This window comes from Indicator indicator, chromosome 20 (assembly GCF_027791375.1).
Source record: "Indicator indicator isolate 239-I01 chromosome 20, UM_Iind_1.1, whole genome shotgun sequence".
Classification (NCBI taxonomy): domain Eukaryota; kingdom Metazoa; phylum Chordata; class Aves; order Piciformes; family Indicatoridae; genus Indicator; species Indicator indicator.
Window position 1 is genome coordinate 8,215,642 of NC_072029.1, and position 23,555 is coordinate 8,239,196.

Below are 23,555 nucleotides of genomic sequence, written 5' to 3' on the forward strand. Positions count from 1 at the left end.
ACATCTGCATTGCATTATCCTCATTTAATTAATCTTCCCTTTCTTCTTTTTATTAAATGCAAAGAAATCTAAATCATGTTATTTAAAGTAGGGAGAAAGAGAGGGGAAGCAGAGGGTGCTCTAACAAGAATATCTCCATAGAGACTGGTTTCCCACACTGCTGACTGAAGGTAGCTCAAGAAATTTCAAGTCTTTCTTAAAATGGATACATCTGTCAGCTTGACTTGTACCAAATATGTCACTGGATATTTCCCAAATGCACAAAATCTTGTCTTCTATAATAAACACTGCATCTGCATTAAGCCCTCCCATCGAAGTCTTCTTTTGGCTTCCTTTCTTGACAAATTATAGATACTCAGATCCCTTTTTGTCCTTAAAGTCACAACAACCAACCTATGTGCAATTTCCATCCTTCAGCATTTTGTACACAATACTTACAAAGAAACCTGAATGGATCTTGGTGAATCTTAGCACTGCTTCAGCTTAGAACATGCTTCTTCCTCATCCACAGGTTAAAATTACCTAAGAATAATTTCATGGAATTATAGAATGGATCAGATTGGAAGATACCTTACAGATCTACTCCAAACTGCCCACCATGGGGAGGGACACCTCTCAACTAGACTCAGCTGCTCATGGCCTCATCCAACCTTGCCTCAAACAACTCTGGGGAAGAGGCAGACACAACCTCCCTGGGCAGCCTATTCCAGAGTCTTACCACCTTCCTACTGAAGAACTTCTTCCTCAGATCCAGTCTTACCCTGCTCTCCCTCAGCTTCAAACCATTCCCCCTTGTCCTGTCTCTGGACACCCTTAGGAAAAGTCCCTCTGCAGCCTTCCTGTAGGATCCCTTCAGGTATTGGAAGGCAGCTCTGAGGTCCCCCCAGAGTCTTTTCTCCAGGCTGAACAACTCCAGCTCTCTCAGCCAGTCCTCATAGCAGAGGTGCTCCAGCCCTTGGATCATCTTTGTGGCCCTCTGAACTCATCCAACTGCTCTGTGTCCTTATTGTGGGGACACCAGAACTAGATGCTGTATTGGAGGTGGGGTCTTAGCAGATCAGAGTCAAGGGGCAGAATCCCCTCTCTTGCCCTGCTGACCACACTCCTCTTGATGCAGCTCAGCACACTGCTGCCTTCTGGGCTGCACGAGCACCTTTAACATTCATGACATTGCATGGAAGATACACAAATGATGACTAGGAACAATACAAACCCACAAGCAAGTAGCTGAATTATTTTCAGCTCATTTTCCTGATATGTATTCACATTTTACGTTTCTTTAATCACGAGTATATTGCCCAGAAATTTCCACCATCTTCCCATTATTGTCATAATTACTTAGAATTAATTCCCAGCGTATTAGCACATGTAAGCAGCTCAAATTATTCCTTCCCATGTTCATTACCTGGTATTTGTCATCAGATAATTCCATCTGCTGTTGGAATGCCCATTCTTCTAACCAGCACTAATGTCATTGGGGAGCCAGATTCTTTTAAAGCAGTTTAAAATAAACTGTGAAGTAGATGTCAAAAGCTATTTCACCTGTTTTACATTCTAATACTTGCTTTGCTTCACTCACTTTGCTACTGAGCAGAATCAATAACCACATTCATGATGGGATACAGACATTCAGCTCATAAGCTTTTGAGATATTAGCTTTTTTTCACTTATGAAGAGTGGATGGGGAGAAAATTAAATAGTTGGCAAATGTGCTTTTCCTCCTTCTCCAATGACATCTCCCTTGTATTTATTGCAGTTTGTGGAGGTATTAAAGACATTTACTTTAAGGGAAATTTGACAGTTTGGCAAAAAATAAAAGGCAGGTTTTATAACTGTAAGAGATCTGTTTTTTTCCTACTCTCTTTCTGTTTTCCTTCATTATTGGTTTGTAGGCATCGAAAATTTGTCTAGGATGTGTGTTATGCTGCAGTTACAAGGTAACAACCCTTACAGTGATTATTAGTAGTCAAGCTGGCCAAGATTTTGCTGGGCTCTGTATTTATAGAGGGTGTCCCTGCTTCATTTCTGTAACCCTGATCGTATCCTGGGTTCCCTGGGTTGCTCCCCTGCCTCAGGTGTAACCACTAGAAAATAAGAGGGAAATAAGCTCTGATTTTGCTGCTAATTCTGTCTGCACCCCCCTCACCCTCCTACAGCATGAGGTTGGTATGGTCCTGCAATAAATAGTGGCTTTTGGTTAACTTTGTAGAGAGGATTGATTGAGTGTGAGGTTACTTGGTCAGATTATGGTAAAAGCTTAGTAAAATAGACCTGGAGAGTCAGCAAAATTTACAACAGATGGAGGAGACTGTGGAGTCTCCTTCCATAAAGATCTTCAAAATCTATCTGGATGTGTTCTTGTGTGACCTACCCTAGGTGTTCTGCTTTGGCAGGGGGCTTGGACTGGATCATCTTTCAAGGTCCTTTCCAACCCCTAATGTTCTGTGGCTCTGTGTAATTGTAATTCCTCAAATTGCATAAAAACTTGTGTACTACATTCCGTGGTTTACAGGAGAGATCAGTGAGATCTCTTTTCAATGGGTTTTAGAGTAACTTCAAACAAGAACACTTTAAAATGATGGATTTCTGGTTGTGTGTTTGTTTTGTAAAGCTTTTTACTATTTTCACAGGTTTCCAGGTGCTTGTTCAAAATAAGTGTACCTGCTGGCAGATATTAATTTCTTTTCTCTTGCTCTCCATCTATTTTTTTTTCTGTCATTGTTTTCTTTGCTATTTCCAGAGTGCAAACATCCCTGGCAGTCAGTTGGGATCAGAGTTATATTTAGCTATTTACAAGTTAGGTGTCCAGCCTTCTGCAGAAGGTCTCCTGAGTGAACAAGGGCTTTCTATCAGGTACTTTCAACAGCAGATTTGATTGTACACCAGATCTGTCATTTAGCTTGGTTATTAATATTATAAGGATGGGAAGCAAAAAAAGCACAGCTAGTAAATAGATAGACAGTAGATCTAGAAGGTTTAAGCTGTTCAGCAGACCAAATAAGGAAGATGCAAAGTCCTCTTCACATGCTGTTACCAATTTCTTATGGCTTGTTTTATTATTTTATTCAAATTATAAAGTCTGGTTTACTGCTCCATTTTTTTTTTTCACATTACTATAGATTGTTGGTTTTTTTCATTATTCAGCCTCCTCTAATAGCAGACGGGAAATTTCCCTCTCTGCATGTCCCTCATCATCACATGGTATCCTTTCCATGACTGAAAACAAGACAGAACTCCCCAAGCTGATTTTCTGTTGCAATTTTATTAATTAGCTTGTTTTGGTCGTGCTTGCAGTCAGTTATGCCATTGCTGAGGAGCAGCAAACCACATGTGTAGCTTAGCTGAGTACCAGGTAACATTTATAGGTTTCAGATCACCACATCGGATCCCATAAGACTTCTCAGTTTTAAGACTGTGTAGCTCTCCTGCTCCGTGTACCTCGGAATCCTTTGGGGAGAAGATAATACAAACCTATTCACAGGCCAGAGAAAAATAGCTCCAATTAGTGAGCTGGAGCTTGGCTGGAAACACAGTGAGATCATTGCAGTGCTGAATCCATTGGTTCCTGCTGTCTTACAGGAATAGGCAATTAGGGATTTGAGTCTTAGGCAGCCATTACATCAGAATGGCCTTGTTGCAGGTCATATGTTACAGTTCCAGCAGAAAGCTGCACTTGAAGAGCCTGTTGCTTGCTTACTTAAGGGTCAATTGCTGTGATGGATACCAATTTCCTCATTTCTACCTTAAAATATATCCACACTTATTAACAATTAGTGTGGCAACAGCAACTGGAATTCTTCTTTTATTTGCATAGCATCTTTAACTAGCAGCAAGCTAGCACACCTTTTAGTATTATTTATTAGGTATTTTGTAGATGTTTTCACCACAAGCAGAAATACGTTTTTCAGACAGCGTACTGCATAACCAGAGTAGAAAAAGAGTAATTCAGGTGAAGTCTCACAAGGTCCTTTAAAATCAGCATGTACATTTTTCTATCTGTAATCATAAAAAGGAACAGTTCTCCCACCCTGAAGAGGCCTTAAAAGTTTCTTGGCATCACCCTAAGGGTTATTCCACATTTCCATTTTTCATAGCTCCATCGTATCTCACAGCTGCATCTTGTCATTAACCCATCCTCCTCTTTCTCATTTATATTCAGCATATAGGAAGTACCATAAAATTCTGCCAAGTGCATGACCTAGCATTTTGCAGGAGTCTTCAGAGTTGGCTGCCATGCTCTGCATACATAGTCCCAGCTCTCCCTCATCCTGACATCGCTCCCAGCTTTATGGCACCATTGACTTTCCTCAGGATGCTTTTAATATCTGTGTGAAATAATTAATGAAATGAAAGCTCCCTCCTTGAGGAACTCAGCTTAACATCTACTCTCTCTTACATTTCTTCCTTAAACTGAATATTCCTTAGATCAGTTCCTAGTTTTGTGTGTGGCACATCAGAACCCTTTAGAGAAGATCAAGTAGAGGACAACTGCTGTGTGGAGATGCAGTATATTGAGGGTTTTGTTTGGTTAGCTTTCTTTTATATATATATATATAGGTTTCATTTTCAGTTGTTGGGAGTTTTTTTTTTAGGGTTTTGGAGTTTGGTTTTGGTTTGGTTTGCTGTGGATTCTTTTGTTTGTTTGCTTTTATTTTGTTTGTTTGTTTTTTTCCTTCAGAAAAAGCCTGTCATGACCTACTGTTAGCAAATTATTTTTGATGATATTTTTTGTTTCCTTTAATATTATGCTTGATTCTTTATATCTTTAAGGTATGACATAAAGGCAAATATATTTACAACATCCGAGTTCTTGCGTGAGGTTTTATAAAAGAATTACTGAATCCAACATAAAACAGCAACATTGCAAGGAACTTGCTTTTTAGTTAACCTATAAATTATGAAGAGAAGGGAAATTCTGTCTTGAAAAATGGAAAAATAGATAAAACATAGCCCCACCTTGACTACTGCATTCAGTTCTGGTGTCCCCAAGCATAAGAAGGACACAGAGCTATTGGAGTGAGTCCAGAGGAGGCCACAAAGATGATCTAAGGGCTGGAGCACCTCTGCTGTGAGGATAGGCTGAAGGAGCTGGGGTTGTTCAGCCTGGAGAAGAGAAGACTCTGGGGGGACCTTAGAGCTGCCTTCCAATATCTGAAGGGATCCTACAGGAAGACTGCAGAGGGACTTTTCATGAGGGTGTCCAGAGACGGGACAAGGGGGAATGGTGTGAAGCTGAGGCAGAGCAGGGTTAGACTGGATCTTAGGAAGAAGTTCTTCAGTAGGAGGGTGGTGAGACTCTGGAATAGGCTGCCCAGGGAGGTTGTGGCTGGGGGGGGGGGGAGGGGAGGGGGGTCTACTGCTTTTCAAATTCAACATAAAGTTAATACTTTAACAACTCAATATTTCTGGTTAAGCTCACTCTGTCACTCTGCATTCTTGGTATCAGTCACGGCCTCTTTTGAAAAACCAAGATCTTAACCTAAAAGTACTCAGTAGAGCAATAATAAAGTGTCTGTTCAGACTGAAATCTGACAAAGTGGTAGTGAGTGCTTTCATGATTTGGATAAACTCACCAATTCAACCAAAGACAAGCTAAGCTAATCAAACCCAATTTCATTCAGAAACCTGTGAGCAGCCCAAACATGGCCAAAATATTCAACATGCAATCCTGAATTATCTCAGTTGCACAGTAAAAAATCATACAGAATTCCACAACAAAAGTATTATGGAAGGAAGCATTTCAGTGATGCAGGAGGCACAGCTCTTATTATTACAGTACTTGATGTTAATGTGCTTTAATAGCTCTAATGGCTCAGCAGAAACCACACACTGTGTTAGAGCTACAGCTGTAGGATGGTGCTGTTTGTGCTAACCTCAATTTTGCATCAAACAGGGCTCTAAGGATAACAATATAGGATATAAGGATAAAGGACATAAGGATAAAAAAGTGTTCATGATACACGCTTTTTGCTTTTGGTTTGTTCTGTGAGAGGTAGATTTCTGACTAACCAGCACATCTGGTATCATTGGAACAAATAAAGAGCAGCAATTTATGGAAAATTTGATCAGTATTTCATTTTTTTCTGTGTCACCATGGGTTAGTAATGAGAGCTATGACTGTGCTATTTACTGTAGTATATATTAGGCTGTTAAAAATCCTATCAGCTTGAGGAGATCTACCTTCTACCAGACAAAGAATCATAGAATTGATTCTGGTTGGAAGAGATCTCTCAGACTATCAAGGACAGGTATTAATCCAGCACTCCCTAGTCTCCACCAAAACCTGTCACTAACCACCACATATATACACCTTTTAACTATGTCCAGGGTTGATGACTCCACTGCTTCTCTGGGAAGCCTCTTACAGTGTATCACAACCTTTTCAGTGAAGAGATTTTTTCTAATATCCAATCTAAACTTCCCTCTTCTCGTCTTATCACTTGTTACTGACATCCACCTCACTACAGCCTCCTTTCAGGTAGTTGTAGAGTGGCAAGATCTGTCCTGAGCCTTCTTTTCTCCAGGCTAATCAACCTCAGCTCTTCCTCATAAAACCCCTTCACCAGCTTTGTTGCCCTTCTTTCAGACATTCTCCAGCACCTCAATGTCCTTGTAGTGAATTTTCTCTTCTTGTAGGAGTAAGATCAACAGGCTGATATCTGGAAGTACAAAGAAACATGTGTTAGGTGACCAGATAAACTATTTACTGAATCACAAAATCAAACAGCAAAAAAAAAAAAAACATTTAGGAATGAACTTCCTTATGACTTCTTGTTCATCCTTTAGGCCACAGCTGGAAGTAGACAGCAGATGAAACGTGGCACTTCTGTTCTTGACTGGCAAGTGGTCCAAAAGGTGAAAGCAAAGACGTAAAACACATTTGGAAACTTGTCTTGAGCTTTGCTTTCTGGGTGGGCAAAGACCTCTGTCAGTGGAATTGTTGATTATTTTGGAAACAAGCTGCCTGCACTTAATTCAAAACAGAACAGAAGAAGATTATACACTTGTTGGGTCATAGAACAATCATATGCAAATCTGTGCAGACTTCACCTTGCACTCTCAGCTGTAAGATTTTGTCTTGAACACTGCAGAAATAATGGAGGAAGTCAAAAACTAAATTTATAAAAGTCTTATTTCCCTTCCAAAAGACATGCAAACAGTTTGTTTAATGAAAATGTACCCAAACTCTGCCTGCATTATCACTTGTGTGTCTTTGGCTTTTGATTCCATGATCACCTGTCCAAAACAGGCAGGAGATGAATAATGAGGAACAGGACAGAAGAAGGCAGGATTGCTTAAAGAGCAGCTTACTTGCTGGATCATTAGTCGAGGTGAGAAGCTGCAGTCATACAGTGCCATATCCATACAGGATGACTCTAACTGCCTCCACCCTTCCCAACACATAGACACTGTCCTAGTAGTTTGTTTTTTGGTTTTTTTTTTTTTTTTGGAGACACTGGCATCACTCTATTACAGTTTCAAGCCATAAAGTATCTTGGCATGCCTGACTGGCTCAAGTGAATTATTTCAATTGAGTGAATCTTGATAAAGAGTATGAAGATAACAATGAAGGTTCCTAAGTAAACTGTTCTTGTCTAAAGGCCCGAGGGTTGATGATATGATGCTTGCTTCTCTTCACAGATTTGCCACTGACCTGCATTGTGACCTTTTTGAGTGCCTCCATTCTTTTTCTTCCATCCAGATGTCTGCTTAAATTGTAGGTGTGTCAATGAGAAATGCTCCCTTTCCATGCCTTTTTACCAACCAAACACTGGTTTTGGCTCCTGGTCCTTGTATGATTGCAGGAAAAGGAACTCTATCCCATTTGCCCCCAATATCCCAACATCAGCACTAAAATGACCAGAAGCCACGATAGAGAAGAAAGGTTGCTCTGGAACAACTGTGTAAATATTTCACTATGGGTTTGATTTGCATCTGCCTTTGACAGATATTGGGGTGGGTAAAGCTCACGGATGTGTTTTCTTGACTCTAATACAGCTCAGCACACCATTCTGTTCACTGATCACTCTTTTAAATGTATTAATAAAATCATGCTGAAAATGTCTTCACTGGCATCTCCTTTATGCCTTCATCTCTTCAGGAGGAGAAAGCTCTTGTCTCCAGAGAAGCCCTAACAAGATTTGTCATCCTTTTTCATGTCTTTCTTTTCAGTGTCACTGGATTCCATTGGAGATACTCTGAATTTAATAATATGACTGTTATACTGGGATGCATCAGATATTTTTAGTAGTTCTGCTCTTAGACTAAAAGAAATACCCTAAGTAAAATTTACAGTTATTATGATCCTATATTTTATATAAATGTAGGACAAAACCAAAGAGCTACCTAGCTGGTCTAGGGTTTTTTGTTGTTGTTGTTGCAATTTTCCCCCCTTTCTTTTAATTTAATGCTTCACCTACCTCTGTGGAGAAATAGGAAAGCAGAAAAGAAACTTAGAACTTCAAAGTCTTTGTGAAATGCCCTCAGTCACTAAGGTGGTATCCAACTTTCTGATCACTCTTTACCAGCATACATGCACACATGCATCATAACTGATTGTAATCAGCCCTTGCTACACAATCAAAAGATAGTTTAAAAAATAGAACTTACTTCCTGCCACCTCCAGATTATTATCTGAGGTATGCCCTGAAACTTAGGCAGATGGATTTTTAATCCAATTTTATGTTATTTATTTATTTATTTAAATTATTATTATTATTTATGCTTCTTCCTGTTATCTGTGTTAGTAACTGATTGCCTTGAAATTCCATCAGATCTGACGAGGGGTTGCAATGGTTCCTTGGTAACATTCTCTAATGATTCTTTTTGTGCAGAATCACAGAATGTTAGAGGTTGGAAGGGACCTCCAGATATCCTCCAGTCCAACCCTGCTTGCAGATCAGGATCACCTAGGGCAGGGCACACAGGAATGCATCCAGGTGGGTTTTGAAAGTCTCCAGAGAAGGAAACTCCACAACCTCTCTGGGCCTCTGTCTTCTCTTCCTTTTGTTTGTTTCTTTATGCCATCCTTCCTTTCATTCTTCCTCAGGTCTCTAATAATCAGTTACTTTTTCCTAAACTTTGAAGACAGGCTACCAATAAAATGAATGCAGTATGCCAGCTGTAAATGTCTTATTGCTTTAACCTGACATTGAAACAATTTACTTCTGTCCTTTTAAATCAAAATTCTCATTGAAGAGATTATTTTCTTAAACTCCCTGCAATGCAACCGTGCCTTTCTCTTGAGTAAAACAAGCACAATGCCCATCTATCTAACTGCCTTAACTGTTTATGAAGTCCCTTAAACCATTCCTCAGAAATGAATGGTTTATTTGGTTCACATCTCAGATCTCACAGGTTATGACATTGAGAGAAAATGGGATGATAGCTCTTCATAAGGAGAAGAAACTCTGGCAAGACAGTGGCTTTAGGATCTTACAGCTTTACTACACTTCAAGTAAGTGGCTTATCATGAAATGTATATTGAAGATTTTGCTACATTTTAGATCTGAATGATAAAAAGTTGACTATGATCTTTTCTTTCAGGACACTTGCTTCTCCTGACAGCCTGAAAAGTCTTTACACTTGACAATAGAACTGAATCTAACTATGGCCATTACAGAAAAAATTTTGCACAGATCTGGACAAGCTAAAAATCCATGAAATATAGCAGATTACACTTGGCTGTTGCATGTGATAATGTGGCTCTTCTGTTGATGGTCAGGGCTGAGGGCACCTACAGGTCTTTCTGTTCCTGCCCAAGTTCTCTGGCACCTTCCCTGTCATTCCTGTAGCCCAGGAACCTTTTCAGAGCTGTCAGTTTCTGCTGGTGGTCTTCAACTCCCCACAGCTCCCAAGCCAAGTCCACCTGTGGGACAAATGGCCACCCAGCCTTGGCATGTCCCTGTCCCCATCCCTAAGGAGGTGCCTGATGTTAGTGCTCCAGATGCTCCTGGCCACCCTGCTCCTGGCTGGGGCTGGGACAGGCCCTGTGTGGTGTTCAGTGGAGGTCCTCTGTGGCTCCCTGTCCCTCAGCCCACAAGATGCCCTGGCACTGGTAACTGAAGCCAGGCAGACTTAACTTGAAAATAAGAGTGATGGGCACTGGGGTGTGATGGGAGAAGTGGAAGAGGCAGTGCATATGGGTAGGATAAGGTGGGAATAGCTGAAACCAGCCTCCTGCCAGAGCAGGAAGCATGGAGGAGCAGCTGTGTCTGAGACCCTGCTGGGTCTATTCCTTCCATACACACCTAATCTTCACAGCTCAGAAAATCCTGCTTCTAAAAATGACACAGGAAGAGGACATTTAATTAAGGAGCACCGAGACTGCGAGCTGAAAGTGTTGCCAGATGAACTTTACTTTAGTAAAAGAGACCAAGACTTCTAAATTATTACCTGGAGGGCAATTGGTAAATATTTACCACTTGAAGTCTAATTAAAATAGAAGCAAGAGTACAATCAAGTTAAATAGGCTGTCTTGGAGGTCATTCCAGTGCTCTTTGGCACTGTTATGGGAAAACCTTATGAGAAACAAATCTGAACACAAACTGTCATAGACATTTTTTATTATAACATGTGAACCATTTCCTTCCACTCTCATTTAATTCTAAGCTCATTAATTGCTTTTGATCAGATTTATGTGGTGTTGTTTGGGTTTTGGTTTTGTTTTGGGGTTTTTTTGTTTGGTTGGCGGGTTGGGTTGGGTTTTCTTTGGGGCTTTTGTGTTCTGTTTTGTTGGGGTTTGTTTGTTGGCTGTTTTTTTGTTTGTTTGTTTTGGGTTTTATTTTGTTTTGTTTTCTGGGAAAAAAATAGCATGTTACAATACCTAAGAAGAATTTAAGTTTTTTTGTTTGTTTGTTTGATTTAGAGAGGTTGGAGAAAGCAATGCTGGCACTCTGATTTAATGTGCCAGTTACAATGGCAAGCATGATGGTCATAACCTTTTCAGGCTGTGCCTCTGATCATGGGTACAATGCTGAGAGGGGGTTTCTAAGACCCCCAAAGTCTTCAGAAATGTGTTGTGAGACCATACATTAGTTTTAAATATGGTGGGCATGAGCCAAAACCTTCCTTTGGAGCAATTCCAAACACATGTGGAAATCAAATCAGAACCTGAGCTGTGAGGACTTTAGGAATATAAACATCATCCATGTTCACACTCATGAAACCAAAATCTGATTCCTAAAAAGTCTGTACATTGGAGAAGTAATTTGTATTAATTTAAGCAGACTTTTCAGCCTCTTAGACCACAGTACTGGTTCTCCAACTGAGTATGAGTGTGTCTGAATAGATTTATGCCTGGAGAGGTTTAAAAAGAATAGTGTTTGTTGTTGTATTGGTTTACCTGCTGAAAGTTAGAGGAGAACTCAGACTAATACATTGATTTCTGTAGCTTTCTGTCCATTGTATTGGTGTCTAGTGATGTGCTTGGCAGTTAAACATGATCATAGGTATGCATGGGGTAATGGGAAGATTCAGTTACTGTCTGTTCTCCTCCCCAAAACACTCCCTTGATGAAACAGAATAGAAATATTGAAGGTGCTACTTCAGTGAGAACTAAAGGAGAAAATCTTTTACTCACCTGACCAAATAACTCTAAAGTTCTGCTTTATTTTCATCAAGATGCAGGCATTTAACTTGATTACAGCGGCACACCACTTAGTAAAAGCCATATGACACCACAGTGACATCTTGGTATAGCCTTGCTATAAAACTGATTGTTACACAAATTGCACTGGAATAGGTGGGTCTTATGCAGAAAATTAAGGACTAAAACTCTCTTTTCCAGCTTGTGGTGTGTTTTAAAAGAAAAATAAAAAAAGCAATATTTGTCCCAGTTACTGACATAGAGAAGCAACTGGAGAAAAGTGGAAGAAGCTGAGGGAAGAGGAATGTGGGGCATGCTTAAATTGGTAGCGCAGGAGTTGCTGAGCCCTTGAGGCATGTTCTTCTAGGAATGTACGTGTAGAGCTCAGGAATAATGATTGGAAAACTGGCATGCTTTTGACCATCTTCATTGTTCCACAGACTAAACTCAACCTTTCAGTACTATGGCAAAGTAAGTGACAGGTGAACCTGGCCCAGACGAATAACTGCTCTACCCCTTCTTTTTCTTTTTTTCTCTCCCTCTCTCTCTCTCTTTTTTTTTTTAATCCTTCTTTCCTTCTTTTGTCTGGAACAGCTTCACAGCTTCTGCAGAGAATAGGTTGGGGACTTGGAGTCCCTTGTAGCTTTGTTTCTCACTTGGAATGCAATGTTCCACTGCCACAGCAAGCACAGGTGCTGTTTCAGTCCAGCAGCACTTAAAATAACAATAGTCTATTTCCATATATTTCAAGAGGAGGAGAAACTATTGTTTATTAGAAGAATTCTAAGTAATTGGCAGCAGTTACCAATTCTCCAGCTGTCTAAGTGCTGGTGTGTTATTAGCTGAATCTCTGAACCTTTTTTTTTTCCCTGAGCATTCTAAACAGGCAGGGGGCAAATTGTTGTTGTTTATAATGGAAATGTTAAAATTACCATACATCTTTAAGTATATAAATACACACCCATATGTATACTCCAGTAAACAATCTCTGCCTTTGATTAGAGAGTTTCTTTTGTTGAATTGTGCTCTGAGCTCTGTAATTGGGGATTTCAATGAGAACAGACCCAAAACTAATAATGGATTTGACATGCTGGTGTTCCGACTTTATTATGGAACGAGCTCTCGGTGGAATTTCCTCTGCAAAAGGAGGAACTCTCCATATTGCATTGTGATTGCTTTCTAGAAGCTTGAAAAAAGCTAGGCTGTGGTCTTTGGTGGTCAGCTAATGACAGCCTGTTCATAAAGGCCATCAGAAAAGCAGAGTTATAGCTCTGATGGAACTATCAGGCTACAAGTAGAAGAAATGAAACTAGGCTTTCAATTCAGAATAAAGACTTTTAAGGCTGATTTTCCTTGAAATGGAATTTAAAGACAGGGTGAAACTAATGACAGTCTGATAGGGCTTGTTTGACCTGAAAAGTGTCAGTCTACTTCAGATAAGGTGAATAGTTACAGTGCTATTATTTGAACTTTAACAAACAGGACATCAAAAACTCACTTTTAGCTTAAAAAGACAGAGGAGGCAGAGGCAAGAGATTCCTCTATGAAGTCACTTCACCACCTGCTATGTCAGGGCATTAAAAATTAGTCTCATAACTCCAGTATCTTTCTTCCAAGAAATTTTTAGTAAATGAAATAATAGAATTAAACATTACAGTTCAGTTCTTCCTCTTGGGACCTATATAATGCTGGAAAGTTCATTCAGATCAGGAGAGAATTTCAAATATTTTCACCACTCCTGCATTTCCTATATAACTGCACTGCAAATATTAAATAATTTATCTGAATTTAATCAAGCTTGCAGCTCCAAATCACAAAGGGACACTCTTCCACTACACACACACTATTAGCCTTCCAAACTGTTTTCCTCACAAACTATGCTTGTGATAGTCATAGCCAATTTGGCTCATGTCTATCCAAAGCTTTTTATTGCCTTTGCTATTTTCAAGATCTAGACACTCATGGTAATAAGACAGCAACTTCTATCACTTCAGGAGGGTTCTGTAAAACCACTTGTTTCCATAGAATAGGTTTGTTCCCATCCCCAGAGTTAGATAGTGCAGCTGTGTCCTCTTACTTAGCCACAGTTTAGAACTTCATCTAGGAAGCAAAATCACCAGGTCTTACTCAATTGCTAAAGAGGAATACTCTCTGACTGGACACAAACACATCCCTAAAGATATGAAACCACAGCTTAAGATATGTGAGGCTGTTATTAACAAGCAACCCACCCAGTACAAACTCTACAAAAAATCTGAAGCATGCAGACTGATCTTTGTGAAGATATCTTGGTCCATGTTAGCCTTAAACACAGCAATTTTATCTAAATGAAGAGTTTCTTGTGAAAACACCCTTATGTGTACAGCCTGGATGTCATGCAGGCCCTCCAAGCCAGCATTACAACATCAACTTTCAGGTGTTTGGACATCAACTGGAATTCCAGCCCTCAGTAACATATGTGGTGTTCACATAATCCTTGTTAGGTGACTAATTCAAAAAGAATTAAAAAGACAAAGGTAAGAGCTTAAACTCCTTATGCAGTCAGTGGGGAGAGAGAAAAGCCTCTTTTGTCAAAATCTGCTTCCTTTAGTACAGAGTAATTAAATATTTATTGGACTAAGGGAGAACTTTAATAGCTTACAAACTGGAGAGACTTCACCTGCAGGTGAAGTCTTTAATTTCAAATAAAATGAAACATTTTCAATAACAGAGAAAGTGCTTACTCAAAACCACTTAACCTTGGCTTTACAAAACAGTATGCTCTTTAGATTCAGTCCTCCAAATCAGAGAACAAACTGGAGGTTCAGTGTCATCTGACTAATCAGAGATATCTCAAGGAAAGTTCTCTAGGCATTCAATGCCTGGGCAGAAGGAGAGCTGTCATAGAATCATGGAATCATAGAATCAACCAGGTTGGAAGAGACCTCCAAGATCATTCAGTCCAACCCATCACCCAGCCCTAAGCAATCAAATAGACCATGGCACTAAGTGCCTCATCCAGGCTTCTCTTGAATGTCTGCAGGGATGGCGACTCCACCACCTCCCTGGGCAGCCCATTCCAATGGCCAACCACTCTCTCTGTGAAGAACTTCCTCCTAACATCCAGCCTATACCTCCCTTGGCACAGCTTGAGACTGTGTCCCCTCATTCTGCTGCTGGTTGCCTGGGAGAAGAGACCAACCCCCACCTGGCTATAACCTCCCTTCAGGTAGTTGTAGACAGCAATGAGGTCACCCCTGAGCCTCCTCTTCACCAGGCTAAACAACCCCAGCTCCCTCAGCCTCTCCTCATAGGGCTTGTGTTCCAGGCCCCTCACTAGCCTCATTGCCCTTCTCTGTACACTTTCTAGTACCTCAACATCTCTGTCTGCCTCAACCATGAGCAAAGAGGAAGAGCAAAGTTTGCTATGACTTTGGGATAGGTGCCAGTAGACAAAGAGCCTTCAAGAGCAAGGATTCTGCTTGGGAAACAGCAAAAGAATTGAGGGTCAATCCTGAAAACAGTAGGTATATAATTTCAATATTCCACCAAATTGTTAATGTTAGGTACCTATAGTGAAAGGTATATGTCTGAATAAAAACATCTTGTATTTGAGCAGCTCCACAGTAAACAAAGCCTTTATTCTGACAGAATCAGCACCAGGGATGACTCACTGCTTTCAGGGAACACCCCTCTCAGAGCTTTCCCACATTGCTAAACATACAAAGAAACTTCCCACCACCTGGGAGGGTTAAGACATCCTAGTAGTAAAGGGAGGAGAAAAGCTGTAGGAACTTTCTCAACACAATTCAGCCTCACACTACCTTTTCCCTCTTCCTCTTAAAGGTTTTCTACGTTTCCCAAGAGGCATTCCTGTTGCATTGTCAACCAACTTGTGATCCTTACTTTTCTGTGCAGCATATTATTTGAGAAGCTGAAGGAACTAATGCTGATAAGGATAGGATCAAAGTCTCAGCAAACGCTGCTCTCTTCTCCTTATATGACATGAAACCAAATTCTGCAATAGTTTGACTAATGCATTAGACAAACACTTCTAATGCTGATACCAATAACACACTATCAGAGTTTCATATTCAATATTGACTTATGTCATGCTGAAACAAACATGTACAGAAAGAAAAAAATGGATATAGATATGGAACTGGGAAAAAAAAAAGACTCATAATAAACTTCAGCTTCCAGATTGCTTGTCTACAAGATAAAATATGCTAAATTTCTTCTCATAGTTTCTTTTTCTGCTCTTTTGTAAGAAAAATGGAAGTGGCTTTACTTCAACTTAATGTTCTGAGCTGAGCTCCTAAGCAGAAAAAAAAAAAAACAACCAAGTTTGCTGGAGATCTTAATGTTAGATAAACCTCCAGCGAGGGCAGAGCAGTGGATGTTGTCTACCTCAACTTCATAGGGAAGTTTAGGAAGTGTGGGTTAGAGAAGTGGACAGTGAGGTGGGTTGAGAACTGGCTGAATTGACAGAGTTCAGAGGGTTGTGATCAGTGTTGCAGAGTCTTGTTGGAGGCCTGTAGGTAGTGGTGTTCCCCAGAAGTCAGTAGTGGGTCCAGTCCTGTTCAACACATTCCTCAATGACCTGGATCAAGGGACAGAGGGCACTCTGGGCAAGTTTGCTGATAATACAAAACTGAGAGGGGTGGCTGACGCATCAAAAGGCTGTGCAGGACTGGGCAGACTGAAGAGTTGTTCCAGAGAGAAATCTAATGAAGTTCAGCAAAGACAAGTGTAGGGTACTACACCTGGGGAGGAATAACTCCACTTAGAGGCTGATCTGCTGGAATGCAGCTCTGCAGAGAAGGACCTGGGAGCGCTGCTGGACAAGAAGTTGGTCATGAGCCAGCAACGTGCTCTTGTGGCCAAGAAGGCCAATGGTATCTTGAAGTGCATTAAGAAGAGTGTGGCCGGCAGGTCAAGGAAGGTTCTCCTCCCTCCTTTACTCTGCTCTGATGAAGCCACATCTGGAGTACTGGATCCAGTTCTGGGCTCTCTAGTTCAAGAAAGACAAGAAACTACTGGAGAAAGTCCAGGGAAGGGCTACAAAGATGATTACTTGCAGTTTAACCCAGAGAATTGAATTGACCCAGCAGCCAGCTGAGCTCCATAAGGTACTATAGCATGGCAATACAGTTAGCTATGCCAAGTTTAATCAACTTTTGTGATCATCTGAAGTCTTTTGTGATCATCTGAAAAATGATGCATCAAGAGGAAAAGGATTGATATTATACTCTGTCATTGGTCAAAAGACAAGTAGTGAGGAGAAGGTGTACCCCTGAGTGAGACATGTAGAAAAATGGAGGATTATAAAAATAATTTCTTTGAGTGTAGTAATGCTTGGGTTTTGAAAAGAACCAGCACCCAGGCCATTTCCAACTGCATTTTGTAAACACTAATCTCAAAAAGCATTTTAATGGCAAAAATCTTAGCACAGCTAGATCCCACATGCTCAGACAAGAACAACTCTGCTATGCAGGAGTTTAAAGTAACTCGATGCCAACTGAAATTCAAAACCAAAGATGATCTATTGAGAATCTTACCTCCCAGAACAGGCCAGCATTTGAATTTGTAAGAATAAAGAGTGAAGTACAGTGTTCTTTCATGTTGATGGTCCTCAGACAGATCTAGCTCATGCAGGGAGAAAAATGGAATATCCAGACTGAAGAGGCAGGAACACCTGAGTTAGGTGAGGACTGGGTGTACAAGAGAGGCAGAACAAGCCAAACTTATTTGGATAAAGTCCATGTGGGAATTATAAAGATAATATAGTATAAGGATAGTTGCTCCTAAGCAAAACTATTTTTGTCAGGATTTGGGTTTGGTTTTGTTTTGTTTTGAATCCAGTTATATCTGATTCTCAGAAAGTTAGCAAACACCAAAGTGCACTCAATGGAGTAGGGTGTATGGAACATTTACCTTTTTGACAGCTCATACCTTCTTAGCAGACAATAGTAAACCTTTGTGTAGACCCAAGATAGGGCTAATCCAGTGCTTGGGTGAGTCATCTTGTACATGCTGTTGAAATGACAAGAGTACACCCAGTGCCCTGGTTGGTTAGACATTAACCAGAAGTTAAATGCATAATTAACTTCAAGCCCTATTAGTGTTCAGTTCTGAAGAGATCACATTCCAATAGGTATCTGTTAATCTTTTATTTTTTGCAGAGTAGACAGCCCTGCTTTCAGTAAATCCAGTAGACACCCAAAGCAGGAAAGAGAGGTCAACTCAGCAGACTATTTGCTTGTTTACCATGGTGACTAGCTCCAATTGCTCTATCAAAAAGTTACTACAAAGAAAACTGCATCCAGAAAGCAGCCTCAGGTTTTTGTTTCCATTCTCGTAAGAAGGAGAGGGTGGTGTAGAAGGAAAACAAATTTTTATCTTTATTTCAAAACACATGTTAGTAAACATTACCATTACATGTCTAAATATTTTCAGCCTCCATAAACATTATTTTGAAACCCAAGATTTCTGATCTGTATTTTAAAGCATGCCACATGCCTAGCCATAACCACAACCCTAAATCTAACCTTAACCCTAAGCTGAGTCTATTCCTACCCTTGCCCCTACCTTTACCCTTAACACTAAACCCAGCAGTAACCTAACCCTAACTCAAGTCTATCCCTACCTTTACCCCCACCCCTAATCCTAACTCCTAACCCCTACCCTAACCCCTAATCCTAAACACTGACTCTCATCCTAAACCCTAACTCTAGCCAAAACCCTAACCCTAAGCCCTAACTCCTACCCCTATCTCTAAGTACAGGTCCTGTGCTCCAAGTGGCTCACAGACATCAGGACATTTGCTCTCTAGATAATGAACCTCCTGGTGCTCTTTGCATAAACTTCAAATACCTTGCTGCCTCTCCTTGCACTTTATTCAGTACTTGAAGCTGTGCCTGTGCACAAGTGAGTCATTGCTTTGCTGTGTAGGAAGATTATTTATCCCAATAGCACTAAGGTTAGGAAATACTTCTGTATCTTGCCTTTGCTTTGCAGTTCCCAGAGTGATTCATGAGACCTTATCTACAGGACAGCCCTCTCCTTTATTCGCAAGCAAAACAAAGGGGACAAAAGTGGGTGTGTTAGGAATTCCTGCATCAAATACCTCGGGAAATGAAAGATGAATGCTCCCCTCTAGTGAAATGACTGCTGGAGCAATTGTGTCAGCCAAGTGAGCGAAGCAGTAAACTGCTTACCTGTGTGCAAGTGCATGCAGATAAAAACCTAATTACACACTAAACTGCCATACATTTGACTAGAAAATTTGTTTAACTTATTTCTCAAATTCTGGTTGTACTATAGTGAAATACTTTGCTAAGAAGCAATAGAAAATCACAGAATCATGGAATTATCTGGGTTGGAAGGGACCTCAAGGATCATCTAGTTCCAACCCTCAGTGCCATGGGCAGGGACACTTTCCACTAGATCAGGTTGGCCAGAGCCACATCCAGCCCAGCCTTCAAAAATTACAGGGATGGGGCTTCCACCACCTCTTTGGGAAACCTGTTCCAGTGTCTCACCACCCTTATGGTGAAGAACTTCTTCCTAACATCTAATCCAAATCTGCCCTCCTCTGTTTTGCATCCATTACCCCTAGTCCTAAAAAGTCCCTCCCCAGCTTTATTGTAGCCCCCTTCAGGTACTGCAAGGCCACAAGAAGCCTTCACTTCTCCAGACTGAACAACCCCAACTCTCAGTCTGTCCTCATAGGAGAGGTGCTCCAGCCCCCTGCTCATTCTCATGGTCCTCCTCTGGACATGTTCCAGCACATCCAAATCTTTCTTGCAATAGGGGCTCCAGAACTGGACACAGTGCTCCAGGTGGGATCTCATGAGAGCAGTGCAGAGGGGGAGAATGACCTCCCTCGACCTGCCGGCCACACTTCTCTTGATGCAGCCCAGGATCTGGTTGGCTTTCTGGACTGCAAGTGTACACTGGTAGCTCATACTGAGCTTCTCATCCACCAGCACCTCCAAGTCTTTTTTTTTCGGAGCTGCTCTTAAGCCAGTTACTGCCCAGCCTATATTGGTGCTGGGAATTGCCCCGACCCAGATACAGGACCCTGCACTTGGTCTTGTTGAATGGCTGAGTACTCTTCACACAAAAAACTTTTCACCGCTTCATAAGAGTCTTGAAACTTTCTCATTACTTTATTCCTTCTGTTTTTGTTAATGCTCTCTTTTTTTCATGTCCCTAACTAGGGAAAGGGAAAAAAAAAAAAAAAACACAAACCAACAAGCAGAGCAGCCTGAGGAAAGAAAATCAACATTTATTGTTATCATTGTGATAAATCATTGTGAACAAGAGCTTGTGTGCTTTTCAGTTAAGGAAAACAAAAGATATCCTTAAGTGCTCCAAGGCTCCAGAAACATTTCAGAATCAGTAGCAAAACAAAACAAACCAACCAAAGAAACAAAAAAAAAAAAAAAGTGAAAAAGAAAAAAAAAAAGGAGATAGAAGCTCTGAGTAGGCTCAAAACTTTTGCTTGTCCTTTACGTGGTGTCATTTTGATGTGCTGAGATTGCAGAAGTAAACAGAGAGATTTTTAAATTTTTATTAAAGCAGAATGGAAAATAAATGATCTTTTCTCTAAAGCCTAGGAAAACAGGTCTGTGGTGAGACAGACTGGCATGAGATATGAAAGTGAAGGGGAAAGTGTGGAAGAATATTCAAATTGAGATTTTTGTGCACCATTAATGACAAATAAGTGCCTTTGCCCTCATAGAATCTATACAACCAGCTTGCAGTTTTCTTGAGTCACCTTTTGATGTTATTTTTCAGCATGATGTGTGGATGCTAGGGCAGGTTAGAAATGGTTCCTATTTTTTCCAGGACTGGCATAAACACTTTCTAAGTGTAGACACATAGTCTTTGACTGCTAAATTCCATTTAATTCTAAGCAGTTACTGTGGTGTCAGAAATGGAAATCTTCAAATAATAATTTTAATAACAATAAAAACAACAATAATATAAATAACAAAACAACATCAATAACAATAACAACAACCACCATAATAATAATAATAATAACAATAACAATAATAATAATAATAATTATAATAATAATAATAATAATAATAATAATAATAATAATAATAATAATAACAACAACAACAACAACAACAACCAAGACTCACCTCAATACATATAGAACATTTCTTCTCTTGGAATACAACAATATCCTTCTCTGCTTGGAATCTCATTGTGGCAAAACCCCCAAAATACAACTAAAACCAACATACCTCAAAGAAAAGTTCTGCTGCAAATTCACAGCTGCCAGACTCTGGCATCTCAAGTAAGAGATGAATGGGACTTGATGCTCCACTGCAGTTTTTCTTTGATTCTTGTATTTTAATCACATTTCAGCTGCTGTTTCTGTGAGATGATTAAAAAACAAAACAAAACAAAACCCCAAAAACATTGAATTAAATTGTATTACACTGAAGAGACTGATCCTGTTTCATTGCCACTGAACTCAAAAATCCAATTTTTGTATCTTAGAAAAGTGGATGTATCTAGTCTGAATGGTTGGGGCTGGTTTTTTTTTGTTTCGTTTTGTTTGTTTGATTTTCTTCTAAATGCTTCTTTGAAAATTAGGTCTGGAAATCTCTTTTGAAAATCAGAATCCATCAAAGTCTCTCTTCTGTGAAATTGCTGTTTCTCCTTGAAGATTTCCATCTTCAGTGAAAAGACTTCCATTCTACTTTCTCAACAGTAACCCACAACCATTAATAGTCTGCCAAAACATTGATTTTTCAAACTGCAGGTTCAGTTTGCAGTATTTCTTATCAAGTAACCATTTTTAGTGTGAACTGAACACACTCTAACAGGGACTCCCCAAAAAGGTTAGGACCTTATTCTACACATTTAGTCACAAATCCACAGTGCCTTGTGGATCAAACAGCAAATACAAACCACTCTATAATTGGTACAGAACCACTCTTCAGAATACAGATTTAAGATTTTAAAATCACATAAGTACTGGACATTAGGGGTTGGAAGTGGCCTTGAAAGCTCATCCAGTCCAACTCCTAGCATCACCTAGGGCAGGTCACACAGGAACACATCCAGGTGGGTTTGGAATGTCTCCAGAGAAGGAGACTCCATGACCACTCTGGGCAATGTGCTCCAGGGCTCTGGCACACTCACGGGGAAAAGTTTTATGTTGACATGAAACCTCCTCTGCTCCAGCTTGTGCCCATCGTCCCTTGTCCTATCACTGGACATCACTGAGCAGAGCCTGGCTATAATAACTAATGTATTTAATAATATGTTATTACCTCAACAAAACCCTCTGCAGTTCTTTTTAAACAGAAGAGACAATTATTTCTTTGAAATAATATGAAAAAAAGTGCAAGAGGATTTGCCAATAAACGTAGGATTTGGCAGTCAGAGCAACAATTAACAATCAGCTTGCAACAGTAGTTTGGCAGCTCTCAGAAGTGTTTACCTCTGTATAGAATCATATCCTGTTGCTATAAGCAAACACAATTAAGTTTTATTGAATGTGCTAACACATAAAAAGACACATTACTTTGCTACTACAAGGTGTAGTGCCATCTATTGCAATGCACAAGCTAAACTCTTCTAACACCTTACCCACAGCCCTCTGAACCTATTAAAGAAGGTTGTCCCTGACTTCATCAGAATCTCACCCTTTCTTTCTACTGCTCTGAGCTCAGCATAGGATGAATCCTAAAAGTCATGCTATGTTTCCAGGTACTTTAAAGCCATAAATCCACATTTAATTAGAAGTGCATGAAATGCTGTAGAAGATAAGATCTCTGTTCTAAAAATGAAATAAAAAAAATGGGCTTTGTTCTCTGACTGTGGGCCATAATTTAATTAAAACTGCATATCATATGCTAAAAATCTCATTGACAAGTCTTAGCTGAGGAATTCATATTCCTTGTGGTACCTCAATCTGTGCTTTCTATTTTACTGTCATATTGTTCACACACTCTTATCCTCTTCCCCACCTCTCTGTATCATGTTCTCCTTTCTCTCTTGTTTCCCATTAACAAGGTGAATTCCTTTGAGATTTAATGCTGTAATGTTGAAGTTTGAAGACTGGCATCTTACTATCTTAATGGATATCTGACTTGACAGCTCTGTGAATTTTAGCTCTCTTCTTTAACAGGATGTATTTGTGGGGAAATGCTGCAGGGAGCTCAGGCAGTCTTGAAATGGAAACCTAACTAAAATAACTCTGATTTCTTCCTGTTGCAGTGGAAAGGGGAGTCATTAAAAAGAAAATGGAATATCTTGGATGTAACTAGAAAGCCCATCCCTTGTATCAAAACCCAGAGTGTGGGATCTGTGATTTATAATGCAAATTTGTTATTTCCTTGAACAGCAAAGTTATGGATGATGATGACACTGAGGTAGATCTTGGTTGTGTTTCTGGGGACTTCTGTGCTCTACTCTAAAAACCATGGAATAGGTTTCATATTTTGGCAGTGAGTGTCTGAGAAGTAGAGACAATCACAAAAGTGGAGTTCAGGTATTGTCTAGTTGAGAAAGAATTGTGAGATACAAAAGCATTTCCTTTCCATAGGATAGAAAGCAATGGAGATATTTCAGACCTGCCTCATTTCAGAGGGATCATCTTTAGACAGTAGGAAATGGTAGGCACTTGTCACTACAGGCTATTAACTACTCTGTGTTTTCAGTGTGCATTTGCATTCATATGCCTGCCATCGAGTGGGAATGTGGTTATGACAGAAGACTGTTGGTTGACAGAAGACAAGAGGGAAGATTGTAACATACCTGCCAGTTGACTGTGTGACCTGAATCACAGAATCCTAGAATGGCTTATGTTGGAAGGTACCTCAGAGATTATCTACTCCAACCACCCCATCATGAGCAGGGACATCTCTCAACTAGACTCAGATGCTCAAGAACTCATCCAACCTGGCCTTCAACACCCACAGGCAGGAGGCAGCCACAACTTCCCTGGGCAGCC